Below are 16,379 nucleotides of genomic sequence, written 5' to 3' on the forward strand. Positions count from 1 at the left end.
ATGAGTAGTTTTTTCTTGCTGTAATCTGTTAGCATAATGAGATGAAAATCAAACACTGAACCCGTTTTTACCTTGTTCCTTCTTCACTCTGTGATAGCTTTAAAAGTTTTTTCGCTCTGGTCTTTGGCTATTTTACACACTCAACCTAACCCTGAGGTTCAGTTTTGTTGATAAAGTTCTCTTGCTTGGGGCACCTGAGTGGCTCAGTTGGTTAAGCAGCTGACTCTTGATTTCTGCTCAGGTCATGATCTCAGGGTCCTGGGATTGAGCCCCATGTGGGGCTCCCCACTCAGCAGGGCATCTGCTTCAGGATTCTCTCTCTCCTTCTGTTCTTCCCCCTGCTCTCTCTCTCTAAAATAAATAAATAAAAATTTAAAAAAATTCTCTAGCTTAACTTTTTCTATTTTTTTCATTTTTGGTTGTGTGTCCTTCTTATCTTTTACATGTGACCCCAACAGAACTCCCCAAATGGCCTAAATAGTTTTGCTCGTTCTCTACCTTCTTTTTGTCATAATTTTGAGATGATCTAAAATTAAATTTGAGATTTTTATATTTGAACTTGCTCCCATTCCCCACAGAATTGAGCCATGAAAAAGATTATCTGTGGTGGAGCCCCCATCCTGAGCTTAAGCGTCCACGAGGACAAGTTTTGTAAGCTAGTGTGGCAAGCTTTCTAGAAGTCTATTTAGTGTGAGACTGAGGAGCTTTGCCACAGAGAATACCTCAGAGGAGATGGAGACAGACGTGTCAGTTGGCCCCATAACAAAACCTCTGATGAAGCAGATTCTGTTCAGGAAAGGAAGAATGATTTTGAATATGATGTAAGGTGGTGGCTGTCACTTGATTCATCTCTGTCCTTATCTAGTTCTTAGGGAGAGACAGGATTCTTAGCTGGGGCTATCAGATTTATAGATAAACTTGGCTCACACTCCCAATTCCATGAATGAGAAAATGCAAATGTCTCTTTTTGATTTCTGTAAATTCCCAGAATTGGGTCATCTTCTGAATACACCAAGTGTGTGTGTCTCTGTGTGTGTGTGCCTGTGTGTGTGTGTCTCTGTGCATGTGTGTGCGTGCATGTGTGTGTGTGTGTGTGTTGGGGAAGTAGTTGCAGAGTCTGAAATCTTCTGCAAGTAGTTTAGAGACTAGATCCAGGGAACTACGAGTTATTATCATTTATGTGATGTTTTTAAATTCACGGTGTGGTGAATCTGTGGTGGGGGGAGTTCTGTTTTTTTCTTTAACCTTTCTGACAGTACTCAAGGATAAAGACTCTCTATAAACGCACCCAGACACACACACCTGAAGAATAAGCAAGTATTCTTATATGGAATACTTCCTATACAGTATGGAATAGTATAGTACTTGATAGGTACACACAGTAGGTACTTGATAAATACTTCAGATTTAATAAAACCATTCAAATGGAGGCCATAAATATATCTTGCATTACTTTATTTGGTTGTTATAAGTTCTAAAATGATATAATTCTTTTCTCCCAAATTCCCTGTGATGCCCACCTGACCGAGTAGCTCTCCCTTATATTCAGAATTAATTTCAGAAATGCAGCTCCCTCTGTCACTACCTCCTCTTTCTGTGAAATGACACAGTCAGCAGGCAAGCCAAGAAATTATCAGACATTTCACTTTTAGCAGAATGATTTTCCTAGCAGCTCCCTTGATAATTGAAGTCTCTCAATACCACTACATTTGATCTCCTTGCCAGTTATGTCATGTGGGTTAGAATTACATTCAGAATCACGTAAGTGAACATAATGTATCAGAATTAGAAAGATTTTTATTTGTCGCTATTTTCTTTTTAATCCTATTATATCAAAACATCTTCACAGAAATACATACATTTTTGTATGCAACCCTATAAAATATTAGCTGTTCCAAAGGAAATGTCCAGTTCTCTATCCTGTACATTTCTACCATAGCTTTAACCAAGGTATAAGCTTCATAGTGGGAGAAATGTGTATCTTCAAGGGCTTTTGTTGGTTTCCCTAATTTACTCAAGTCCAAAGATATATAATGAAATTTTGTCCTTCACCACAGTACCCCCTTCCCTGCCAGACAAATTTAAGATCCATCAGAACTAAGTGGCAAAATGTCCTTGGCAACGTCTTCTTTATACTTCCTTTAAACTAGTACTCACCCTTGTACATATTTCTATTACAAGATTTTTCACCCTATTTCATAGTACTTTTATGTTAGGCAAAAAATAGCATGTAAATAATTCTAGCCTTTTCTCCACTCCTGGCTGCCAAAGAGATTACTGGCCTAGCCAGATCTGTTTCTTTCCTTACTCCTAGCATTCTCTTGGGCGGGTTTACAGCAGAATCAGGAGATAAGAATGTTTTGAAGCAGAATTTCGTGGATGGTCATCCAGCTGGGGGTGGGAAAAGGAAGAAACATTTGGGGAGTTTGGAAGAAAAGCAGAGGCAGCTGCAGTGAGAGTAAAATGGTTGAGAAAGGGATTTTTAAAAGAAAAGTTGTACTTCGTTTCTTAGAGTTTAAGATACAAAAGTTGACTTACTTCAAAAGTGCTTTTTTGGTTGTCTGACTATGCTTCTATAACTGCTGTCAGACTGGACCACATAAGAACATGGTTTCCATAGAGTTACATTTTGTTTACTCATTTCTGATCCGTTCTGTAAGTTCCTTGGAGACAGGGCTGTGCCATTAACTTCTATATTCCCAGTTCTTAGCCCATAATAGTGTTTAATAAATATTTGTTGAACTGAAAACCAGAAGCATTTTAATTAACAAATAAAGAAGTCAGGAGGTCCCCCAAATCTGTATAGCTGAGCTCTTTAGCAAGCTTGAAGTGCTTGAACTTTTAATGGCATCAACGCTTAATTCAGAATTTCTCTTTAATACCATTTGGTTGCTGCCAATTATAGTAGAAAAGTAAAAGGGGATCTTTTAGTGTGATCCAACACTATGCCACAATGATCAATTACAACAGATTTAGGGGGAGATATGAGACCTTCTGATCCTAGGGCCAGTTAAATATAATTGTTAAACATAACTGCTCTATGACATACTGCTCCCTCCATCCAAGACGTGGTTCTGTTATATAAATGGTCTTTCCAGTCGGTTCAGTAGAGGTCCTAGTCACTAAAAAGTTTAGAGTGCCCCTCTCCCCAAAAATATAATTCAAAGATTTTTTAAATTACTAAACTGAGAAACAAAAGTAATAATAACAAAGTTCTGATTTTTTTTCTGTGATATATATTTAAAATTTAAGAAACTACCAGGGATAAAAATCTTTCACAAACTTATTTTCTTATCTTTTTGATCTAGCTCTCCTAGTACTTTCCTTATGAATGTACAATTTTTCAGAACTAAAGATGGCAAATGTTCATCATAAAACTAACTTTTTATCATCCTTTTATTAATGAAGAAAGGGTGAAAGTTTGTAGTGATGAAAAACATATGTATTTCAGTTTGGGGGACTTAAACACTTTTTCAGGTAAGGAATTTTAAATCTGGAGAGCCCAAAGCAGGCTTTTTTCAAGTGCCATCAAGTCTGTTTTCAGAAAAATAATCTAGACTTTTAGACTCCCATTCTAGCATTCAACCATACCCAGTATTTTAATACAATCCTAATTTTTCCAGAGGAAAAATGTAACAAAAGCTGTCATATGTCTGTCTTCTCTGATGTTTTCCCTTATGTATAGTGAGAGGAGAAAATATTATCACTCAAGTATTTATTGAGTCTCTATTCTATATTGAGAATTACATGAGGTGTCATGAGAAATGAAAAAAAAAGAAAAAAAGCACTGTTCCTGCCAGCTCTGAATGTATTGCATTATAGCTATTGATTATAGAAAAATTGTAACAGTTTAGAGGCTAGAAATAATAATAATTATGCTGAAGATCATTAATTATAATAATCATAATACAAACTCTAATTTGTATTGCACTTCAGAGTTTATAAGAACATCATCTCATTTATCCCCACAGCCCTATGTAAATTGTTATTTCTTCCATTTAAGTGGTGAGGAAATAGGCTCTGATTGTCTCGAGGTGACAAAATGTTTGAGTGACGAGGAGAAACAGACTAATCAATTCTTATTTGTACAGTAGAGCCAACATGAGGGAAATTGCTTAAAATTAGAATTCTTACAGTAAGTTAAATACAGAAAATCTTGTAACTTAATATTGAAAATTTGTAATGTACAAGAAAGTTGAATGTCCTCAAACATACAGTATTAAAATGATAGAGTGGTCAACCAAAGGAGGAACCCCTCATTTTATTTTTTAACAACTTTATTGTTGTGATGGCATACAATAAATTCTGCATATTTAAAATGATGATGAATGACAACTCGGCTTAATATGGCAATCATTTCATAACATATACAAATATTGAATCATTATGTTGCACAGCTGAAACTAAATCAATGTTATACATCAATAATGCCTCAATTAAAAGAAAATAAAGTGTATGATTTGATGAGTTTTTATATATATATAAATATATATATATATACACCTGTGAAAACATCACCACAATCAAGATAATGAACATATCCATCATCCCTGAAAGTTTCCTCTTGCCCCTTTGTAGTCTCTCCTTTCTGCCCCTTCCCACCCTTCTCACCCTTTTCTGAGGCAACCACTGGTCTGTGTTCTGTCACTATAGATCAGCTTGCCTTTTCTATGATTTCATATAAATGCAACTATATGCTATATATTCTTTTATTTCCACTGGCTCATTTTACTCAGCATAATGATTTTACGATTTATCCATGCTGTAGCATGTATCAGTAGTTCATTCTTTTTTATTGATGAGTAGTGTTTTCTAAGATAGATAAAACACAGTTTGTTTATCCATTCACCTGTTGATGAACTTTTGTGTTGTTTCCACATTTCAGGTATTATAAATAGAGCTGTAATGAACATTTGTCTACAAGTCTTTATGTGAACATATACTTTTATTTCTCTTGGGATAGGAATGGAATGGCTGCATTAACTTTTTAATAGGCTGCCAAACTGTTTTTCAAAAAGACTGTATACCACTTTCCAAAGGGAAGTACATTTACATTTCCACCAGCATTACATATGAGTAACAATTTCTCCATGTCCTCACCAACACTTGATATGGTCAGTCTTTTTAATTTTAGCCATTGTAATTGGCATATAATAGTATCTTATTGTGATTTTAATTTGTTTCTCTAAGAAGTAATGATCTTTTCTTCTGTTTATTTGCCATCAATTTATCTCCGTTGGTCAAGTGTATGTTTAAATCTTTTTCCATTTTTTATGGTTGTTTTCTTATTAATGACATATCAATTCCTTATATATTCTGAACACAGAATATATAATTGAAAATATTTTATTTTATTTTATTTATTTATTTTTTTTAAGATTTTATTTATTTGACAGAGAGACACAGTGAGAGAGGGAACACAAGCAGGTGAGTGGGAGAGGGAAAAGCAGGCTCCTGCCAAGCAGGGAGCCTGATGTGGGGCTCGATCCCAGGACCCTGAGATCATGACCTGAGCCGAAGGCAGACGCTTAACGACTGAGCCACCCAGGTGCCCCAATTGAAAATATTTTAGATATATAATTTGAAAATATTTTCTTCTGGTCTCTGCCTTGTTTTTTCATTCTATTAACAGTATCTTTCAAAGAGCAGAAGTTTTTAATTTTGATGTAGGGAGGGCGCCTGGGTGGCTCAGTTGGTTAAGCGACTGCCTTCGGCTCAGGTCATGATCCTGGAGTCCCTGGATCGAGTCCCACATCGGGCTCCCTGCTCGGCAGGGAGTCTGCTTCTCCCTCTGACCCTCCCCCCTCTCATGTGCTCTCTCTCTCATTCTCTCTCTCTCAAATAAATAAATAAAATCTTAAAAAAAAAATTTTGATGTAGGGAATTTATCAGTTTTTTCTTTTAAGGATTGTGCTTTTGGTGTCATATCTAAGAAATATTTGCCTAATTCAAGGTTGCAAAGGTTTTCCCTACATGTTCTTCTAGTTTTATAATTTTAGATTTTACACTTAGGTCTATAATCCATTCTGAGTTAATTTTTGTATATCATGCAGAGTTAAATTTTCCAATTCAGTTGTGGGGTAATTTGCCAAGAACAGTTGTAGAAACTGTTCTATTGGAGTCATTTTCAATACAGCTAGAAAAAGTATTAAGGAATTGACTAAGAAAACAGCTCTGCATGTGCAAAAGATGGTACCAATCAGGTATGCTTTCTATTATGCCATTTGCCTATTTTCTGATTATTTGCTTGCTTTTCTGAAACAATTTTGATCATATCAAGGAAGGTAAAAATCCCTAACATTTACAAGTTGATGAATTTCACATAATCTAAGGCAACTGGATAATATTTTCATGCACATTTTAACTGCTACTCATTTATCTCCTTAAAAATATAAGAAGCACAACTTCTTATATTTTAGTGATATTTTAGAGTTTTGTTGAATTCATTTACTCCAGTTTTTGAGGAGAAGATTCTCTGGAGTGCTAGCCTTTATATTGGGTTTTAGCTGAGAGATACTATCATTTCAAAAAATGGTAACTGTCATAACCATTGTTTCACATAGATTTCTTCTTTATAGTTTAATCTTTATGATTAAATGTTTAACTAGGTAAAAGATAGGCTACCAGAGTTCTATTTAGAATAATAACTAATGTCATCTTATTCAAAATTGGGGTCATGACCCTTAGGAAGACCTATAGTGTTTTTTTTGAAATATGGAAATTTCCAAAAGTCCAAGTTTTATAGAGCATTTAGCTAGCTTGCATGTAACCATCAAGGTTACATGTACTTAGGAGAAAGATGACCCCTCCCATCTCTAGGGTTTTCCCCTGCCCTTTGTAATTCTCTGCTTTGAACATACCTTAAGGTGTCCATACAGGCCTTGAAATTGAAACATTCAGTCTTATCCCAACTAATGCTTATACTTGCAAAATGAATTGTTTGATTTTTGTGAAAGAAAGATGACACAAAATGAAATATGGATTAGAGGAGACTACAGGAGAAAAACTTTAAACATATATATATATATATATATATATATATATATATATATTAACTATTTATGTACATCCAGGATTCCCAAAGCAGTATCAATTAATTATTTTTTCAATTGAAGTAATTTGCCAAGTTAAATTTATTTAATTTGGTAGAGGTTTTGCTGATTAGCACAATAGTCCCCTGTCCATTTCAGTCCTGCTCTTCCCTCACTCCAGGGATAGTACCAAGGCAGAAAGTACACTTTAGCTGCTAGGTTAAAAATTATGTACATGCTTATTAGAGAAAATATCAGAAGCTTAGAATATAGGAAGAAATGGAAGAAAACATAACCCAATTCCAACTACCTAAAAATAACTGTAGTTAATATTTTGACATATTTACCCAGTCTTTGTTCTGCTGAGTTTCTAGAACATATAAATATATTACATGTATGATTTGTACTGTACTATTTTGCTCTTAAAAGATGATAAAATATTTTGATGTTTATATTATATTTTGTTGAGTGGGTATAGCATTATCTACGTAATTATTCACACACTTGGATATTTTGGTTTTTAACTGATGAGGTGATACACAGCGATACAAAAGATTAGGGGTATAACCCTACTGAAGTTGTGACTTACATAGTTTGGTCCCAGATCTGTGCACAGTTAAAGAGGTACAATCTCAATAGGCAAAAAATAATTGGAAAGGTTCTATTCTTTATTCATATCTTTTAAAGCAGTGCTTCTCAAATGTATTCATGCACAAACTTGCTAAAATGCTGATTGCTGGGCCCCACCCCTGAAGATTTTGTTTCAGGAGATCTGGGATAGAATCTGAGAATTTGCATTTCTAACACATGCCCAACTGAAACTAATGATTTAAGTCACAGTCTTAAAAGACATTAAAAGGATCAATTCATGTCCTTCCCTCATATTTTTCATACTTCTCTCCTCCCCAAATCTTAGTCCTTAACTTCTCTTGTCTTCCTTTTGCTAATCTCTCTCCCAAAGCTTCCAGGATCCTCTACCCCAACTTTACAAATCACATGACTTTTACTCTCTGCCAACCTCTCTTTCTCTCCATTTTCCTGCCCACCTCTAATTCTTGGCTCCTCTTACTTTACTCAGGTTTTGTATAACATTAGCATTCTGACCAAGATAGATTCATCTAAGAGGCTGGGGGCAGGGATTGACCTGGGATGACAGAATTCTCTTTACACTGGGAAAAAATCTAAGAACCCTTTAATGTCAATACTTTCCATCCCATCACAAGTACTAAAGATTATTTTATTAGAATAGAGCCCCAGGAACAGAATTCCTAAGAGTCAAAGATGTGAGGTGATTAAATCTTGATCTAGATTGCAAAGTTTAGAACACAGATGCTAAGGCCTTACACACATGAGTCCAGATCCCACTTCTGCTACCTGCAGTTAGGAAATTCAACCCCAGTGAGTCTCAGTTTCCTCATATGTAAAGTATAAAAAAATTATAGCCTCTGACTAATATATGTGACAATAAAGATAATGCTTAGCAAATTTCCTGGTACTTGGTAAGAGCTCTATTGGTGTTACTATTATTGTTGTTGCTAAGCTACTTCCAGAGGGTTATTCCGATTCACACTCCTATGAATAATGGAGCAGATGGCAACCGGATAGTTATTAAAGTCTAACTACAATACACAGTCTTCATGTCTATGTTGGGGGTGAAAAGAAGTTCTTTCTAATTAATTAAGAAAGTCTACTAAAGGGGAGCTGGGGTGGCTCAGTTGATTAAGCATTGGACTCTTGGTTTCTCCTCAGGTCATGATCTCCCAGTGGTGGGATTGAGACCTGTGTCAGGCTCCTGTGGAGCCTGTTTGAGATTATCTCTCTCCTCTCCCTCTGCCCTCTTCCCTCCCACCTCCCCTCACACACTCTCTAAAAAAAAAAAAAAAAAAAAAAGTCTACTAAATTTTGAAATGAACAATGGAACAAATGATTCACAACATAAGAAACTTACCGTGGTTAATTCAAGTTTCATGCAAAGTGAAGCCAAATTAGATGGATAATATCATATCCATTATGTTATAATATCCTTTTAATAATTTTCCCCCCATCTGGCCAGAAAGTTCTTCATAGTTTTGGCAATAGTAGAGACTTTAGTATATAGTTAAGACCTTAGATCCTGTGTGTTACCACCATGTGAAGCAGAGTATGTCATGCTCTGTTTTTCTCAACCAAATAACTCCAATTCTATTGATTCTCTGATTTTTTCTTTATAGCTTTTGTTTTTCCACTATGCACTCATACTGTTAACTAAAATCATCAAAGTGGGACTTTTTTAAATGATTTATTTATTTATTTAGAGAGAAAGAGAGCATGTGAGCAGGGAGAGAGGCAGAGGGAGAGGGAGAGAGAGAATCCCAAGCAGATTCCACGCTGAGTGTGGAGCCTGATGCAGGGCTTGATTCCACAACCCTGAAATCATGACCTTGGCTGAAATCAAGAGTCAGAAATGTAACCAACTGAGCCATCCAGGTGCCCCTCAAACTGGGCCTTTTATTTTTAAATTTTCTGGTGCCTTATGTGATGCTCAGAAAGAAGTCAAATTCCTAGTGCCTCAGTTTACATTTATCAAATATGTACATTATAAGAACTACTTTATGGTTGTACTATACCTGAGTCTTGCAGCCCATGAAAATGAACTTTTAAACTTTTGGTGAAATGCACCATAAACTGCAAAACATATTTGATCTTCTAGTTGTTATTGGTGAAGTCAGAAAAGCCTCAAAATCACAAACAGTAATTTGTTTCAGGAGTGGCAAGTAAGGCTTCTATTGCATACATTAAAGTCTATTATTCAAGAGAAACATAAAGTAAATCTTGTGTAAGCTGAGTCGATTTTTGTCTTACCACACAAAAAGGCAGCTGGATAAAGAAGATGACCTTTGTTAAAAGGAAAAAATCTTCAGTACCTGGTGTTCACTGCCAGTGGGTGTTCTGGTGTTGGCTCTAAAAAGAAGCAGGAATCCTATTGTCATTTCTTCTAGCTTTAATGATGAAATTTACTTTCAAGTTTGTGTTTAGTCTCAGGCTATAAAAGTTCAGTACCTCCCCAGCACTTGATTCTGGGTCATTTCTTGGGGACCCTCACCATACTCTGAGACAAAATAAGTGGCTGCAGATAAAAAAGCTCCAAGCTTCAGCACTCAGTGCTGAAACTGGTACAAGAGCAAGGCTGTTAATAGCAACCAAATTGATTTTGAACTTCAGGAGATTTGCCTTCCTCCTGACTTCCAAGGCTTGGCTCTAACTTAGATTAAAGCTCTTTCTATTTAAATAGAGGCTGTGCTGTAGGAGAGGAGGGGAGAGAGAAATAAATTATGAATTGCGAAAGCACAAATGTGCATGCAAAAGCAATCAGAGGCTTTGAGGGACCAGTATAATTTATAAACCGTCCCTAGATATTCAGTCTATATTATTCTTGAGTATTTTAGCAACAGATTACATTTGGGTTGACCCAGCTTCTTAGTAATTGAAGGCAAATTAATACCCTTACTCTGATAAAACATCCATGATTCTAGATGACTATATTTCAGGAGGGAGAATGGATTGTTTAGCTTGCACAATTTTGTCCACTGGGGACATAAATGTTCTGGGACCTACAGAACATACAACTAAAAGATCTTTTATATGTCTTTTAGTAGATCAATTACGGCTTTTCATCAGGAAAACATTGGTGAACCCTGATCGGTATACTGCATCCTCTCTCTCTCAGGTCCTCTTTTTCCCCCTTGACACATTGTGGAATTAACATAGTAACAACTGATTCAACAGTCTTGTGAGATTCAGTATGTGTTGGTTCATTCATTCTTTCATTCATTTAAGTGGATGAGAGTTCATTCAATTAATTAAGTGCTACTTTACTAAAGTAATACTTGTTAAAATGCCTGATACAAAACTAAGTCCTGGAGATACCAATATAAAACAAAATCCCTGCCCTCAAGCAGTTTCCAGTCTGTTGAATGGAAGGCCAAAGTTTTCTAACTCCTCTACCTCAGAGGGGCCCAAAGGTCAGCAATGCTTATAGTTTATCTTCCAACCATGCAAATCAGGAATTAACACTCAGGCTGGTTTCTATAGCATGGGATAGCTTTTGCCTAGGAGTTCACTCATCACACAGTGAAGGCAGTCTACTTGAGAGGAAAAAAGCCCTTCCCTATACCTCCATCTCCACCCTCTTTGGCAGGTAGAGTTTAGATACCTGTGCTAGTTTTCGTAAGAATTTATTAAATGAAAGTTAGCCTTTCCTTAGGAAATGACTGGGATTCTCTGTTCTAGATACATACTACTTTGTCTTCCCTCTCACTTTTTTTTTTTTAATTTTGAAAAATGAGCTATACATAGGAAGGAGAAATCGCAACCATTAAATCTCAAATAATAGAGATAATTTAAAATTATTAGGTGAAGACAGATAAAGGGAGCTCATTAAAATCCTAATAATCATAATTTGTATAAGAAGTGAAAAACAGGTCGCCTCCCCACCGCTGGCTGCCCGGGTGCATCCTGACTCGCTCTGCTCCCTGCGACCCATATTCCTGGCTCTCCCCTGCCCTGCCCCACTGGCGTCTGCAGCCAGTGGTGAAGCCAGGGCCACCCTGTGCAGCCCAGGCACTGCCCAGAGCTCCTGCGGAGGGTGGGGATGGAGACCTGGCCACTGCTGCGGGGACCTGCTAAGCTTCCCGCTGCCCTCCTGGTCCGGTTGTGCTGTAGCATGAAAAGAAAACAACCAGAAGCAGTTATGGAAATCTAAAGAATGGAACTTATTTTGCTTTTCAGTGACTTCAAGAAAACTCATTCAAGTTAATATATATCTCCTAGGTAGATGTGGAATATTTTACCAACCATTAAATATATTTTATGGGGGGGTTCAGGAAAACATGGTGGAGGAGTAGGGGACCCTATTCCAACTGGTCCTGGAATTGAGCTGGATATCTACCAGACCACTCTGAACACCCACAGAATCAGCCTGAGATGTAAGAAGATAGATCCTGGATCTCTACAAACAGAATATTGCACGTGGTTGGTTTCGGGGTATGAAGTGGGGAGCTGTGATTCTGCGGGCGGATATTGGAAGATAAACAGAAAGGGGAGGGAGCTGCCATAAGTGCTGGCCTGGGAAGGTGAAATAACACAGGAGCGCAAAAACCTCCCATGCTGGGCACCGGGCACAGCCTCACAAACCGGTAGCAGCAGGGAAAAGACTTTAGGGCAGCCCCCCGGACTGAAACCTGGAGCGGGGGGGCCACTAGTGCGAACTGGGAGTAGCTGAGGGTTTTAGAAGCACAAAGGGCAGAGACGTGTGGACCTGGAGGCGAGGACTGGGAGTGCTGCTGAGGGGTGCACAACCCAGGATGCTGCAGTTTATAGCAGCACAGACAGAAATGCAGATAGTGTGGCCTGCAGAGCTCGCTGAAGAACAGACTGTGATCTCTCTGTTCTGAGACAGAGGGTTGGAAACAATCTCGTCTGCTCTGACTCTTAAAAGAGATGTGGAAAGCCACCAGGGAAAGCCGTCAGAGAACAAAAGCCCCCCAAAACTGGTTTTTACTGAGCCCATCCCCCCCCACAGGGGGCAGGGCAACTCTGACCAAACAGGGCTGCCTGAGTAAGGGTGTGGCAGGCCCCTCCCCCAGAAGACAGACTGGGAGAACAAGAGGCCTGCAAACCTCAGGTCCCTATAAAACAGGTGCATCTTGCTTGGGTTGTGGTCAATAATTTGGACTCTGTACATTCCCTCAACCACCCTTCAACAGAATGACTAGGAGGAGGAACCCCCAAAATAGGAAAGACTCAGAGACTGTGACTTCTGCCACAGATTTACAAATGGATAGAGATATAACCAAGATGTCAGAGATGGAATTCAGGCTAGCAATTGTGAAGACAATAGCTAGAATGGAGAAATTAATTAATGGCAACATAGAGTCTCTAAGGGCAGAAATGAAAGGTGAATTGGCAGAACTTAAAAATACTACCAATGAGATCCAATCCAATCTAGATAATCTAACAGCTAGGGTAACTGAGGCAGAAGAACAAATAAGCAACCAGGAAGACAATATAATAGATAAAAAGAGAAAAGAGGAGGCCAGGGAAAAACAACTCAAAATCCATGAAAATAGAATCAGAGAAATAAGTGACTCCATGAAATGTTCCAATGTCAGAATTATTGGGATCTCTGAGGGGGTGGAGAGAGAGAGAGGACTAGAAGAGATATTTGAGCAAATCGTAGCTGAGAACTTCCCTAATCTAGAGAATGAAACAAACATTCATTTCCTAGAGGTGGAAAGGACCACTCCCAAGATCAAGGAGAACAGGCCAATGCCCCAGCATGTAATAGTAAAACTCGCAAATCTTAGAACCAAGGAAACCATCTTAAGGGCAGTTAAAGGGAAGAGATTCCTTATGTACAGAGGGAGGAACATCAGAATAACGTCAGACCTGTCGACAGAGACCTGGCAAGCCAGAAAGGGCTGGCAAGACATATTCAGGGTACTAAATGAGAAGAACATGCAGCCAAGAATACTTTATCCAGCAAGGCTTTCATTTAGAATGGATGGAGAGATGCAGAGCTTCCAAGACCAGCAGAAACTGAAAGAATATGTGACCACTAAGCTGGCCCTGCAAGAAATATTAAGGGGGGGGGTTCTATAAAAGGAGAAAGACCCCAAGAGTGATATAGAACAGAAATTTGCAGAGACAATCTATAGAAACAAGGTCTTCACAGGCAACATGATGACAATAAATTCATATCTTTCAATAATCACTCTCAACATGAATGACCTAAATGCTCCCATAAAACGGCACAGGGTTGCAGATTGGATAAAAAGACAGGACCCATCCATATGCTGTCTACAAGAGACTCATTTTGAACCTAAAGATAAATCCAGACTGAAAGTGAAGGGATGGAGGTCCGTCTTCCCTGCCAGCGGACTTCAAAAGAAAGCTGGGGTAGCAATTCTTATATCAGACAAATTAGATTTTAAACTAAAGACTAGTTAGAGACATAGAAGGACACCATATCATTCTTAAAGGGTCTATCCAACAAGAAGATCTAACGATTGTAAATATCTACACCCCCAACACGGGAGCAACCATCTACATAAGCCAACTGTTAACCAAAATAAAGAGTCATATTGATAACAATACATTAATTGTAGGAGGCCACAATACTCCACTTTCAGCAATAGACAGATCATCTAAGCAGAAAATCTACAAAGAAACAAAGCTTTGAATGACACACTGGACCAGATGGACCTCATAGATATATACAGAACATTCCACCCTAAAGCAACAGAATACTCATTCTTCTCGAGTGCACATGGAACTTTCTCCAGAATAGACCACATACTGGGTCACCAATTAGGTCTCAGCTGATACCAAAAGATTGAGATCCCTGCATATTCTCAGACCACAATGCTTTAAAACTGGAACTCAATCACAAGAAAAAATTTGGAAGAAATTCAAACACTTGGGAGCTAAAGACCACTTTGCTCAATAATGTTTGGGTCAACCAAGAAATCAAAGAACTTAAACAATTCATGGAAACCAAGGAGAATGAAAACACATTGGTCCAAAACCTATGGGATACTGCAAAGGCGGTCCTAAGGGGGAAATACATAGCCATCCAAGCCTCACTCAAAAAAATAGAAAAATCCCGAATTCACCAACTAACTTTACACCTTAAAGAACTAGAAGAAAAGCAACAAATGATGCCTAAGCCATGCATTAGAAGAGAAATAATTAAGATTAGAGCAGAGATCAATGAATTAGAAACACAATAGATCAGATCAACTGAAACTAGAAGCTGGTTTTTTGAAAGAATTAGTAAGATCGATAAACCACTGGCCAGACTTATCCAAAAGAAAAGAGGAAAGCCCCAAATTAATAATATTATAAATAAAAGGGGAGAGATCACAACTAACACCAAGGAAATAGAAACAATTATTAGAAATTATTAACAACTATATGCCAATAAATTAAGCATCCTGGAAGAAATGGATGCTTTCCTCAAAACCTATAAACTACCAAGACTGAAACAGGAAGAAATGGACAACCTGAATAGGTCAATAACCAGTAACGAGATTGAAGCAGTGATCAAAAACCTCCCCAAAAAACAAGAGTCCAGGGCCTGATGGATTCCCTGGGGAATTCTACCAAACATTCAAAGAAGAAATAATACCTATTCTCCTGAAGCTGTTTCAAAAAATAGAAACAGAAGGAAAGTTTCCAGACTCATTCTATGAGGCCAGCATTACCTTAATCCCCAAACCAGGCAAAGACCCCATCAAAAAGGAGAATTTCAGACCAATATCCCTGATGAATATGGATGCCAAAATGCTCAACAAAATCCTAGCTAATAGGATCCAACAATATATTAAAAGGATCATCCACCATGGCCAAGTGAGATTTATCCCTGGGATGCAAGGGTGGTTCAACATTCACAAATCAATCAGTGTGATAGAACACATTAATAAGAGGAGAGAGAAGAACCATATGGTCCTCTCAGTTGATGCAGAAAAAACATTTGACAAAATATAGCATCCTTTCCTAATTAAAACTCTTCAGAGTATAGGGATAGAGGGAACATTCCCTAAGTTCATAAAATCCATCTATGAAAAACCCACAGCGAATATCCTCCTCAATGGGGAAAAGCTGAGAGCCTTTCCCTTAAGATCAGGAACATGTCAAGGATGCCCACTCTCACCGCTATTGTTCAACATGGTACTAGAAGTCCTGGCAACAGCAATCAAACAACAAAAAGAAATAAAATGTATTCAAATTGTCAAAGAAGAAGTCAAACTCTCTCTCTTTGCAGATGACATGACACTTTATATGGAAAATGCAAAAGACTCCACCTCCAAGTTACTAGAACTCATACAGCAATTCAGTAATGTGGCAGGATACAAAATCAATGCACAGAACTCAGTTGCTTTCTTATACACTAATAGTGCAACTGTAGAAAGAGAAATTAGAGAAACGATTCCATTTACAATAGCACCAAAAACCATAAGATACCTCGGAATAAACCTAACCAAAGAGGTAAAGGATCTATATTCTAGGAACTACAAAACACTCATGAAAGAAATTGAAGAAGACACAAACAGATGGAAAAACATTCCATGCTCATGGATCGGAAGAATAAACATTGTTAAAATGTCTGTGCTACCCAGAGCAATCTATACCTTCAATGCCATCCCGATCAAAGTTCCAATGACATTTTTCAAAGTGCTGGAACAAACAATCCTAAAATTTGTATGGAATCAGAAAAGACCCCAAATCGCCAAGGAAATATTGAAAAAGAAAAACAAAGCTGGGGGCATCACGTTGCCCAATTTCAAGCTCTATTACAAAGCTGTGATC

Source organism: Neomonachus schauinslandi, chromosome 5 (genome assembly GCF_002201575.2).
Source record: "Neomonachus schauinslandi chromosome 5, ASM220157v2, whole genome shotgun sequence".
Taxonomy (NCBI): domain Eukaryota; kingdom Metazoa; phylum Chordata; class Mammalia; order Carnivora; family Phocidae; genus Neomonachus; species Neomonachus schauinslandi.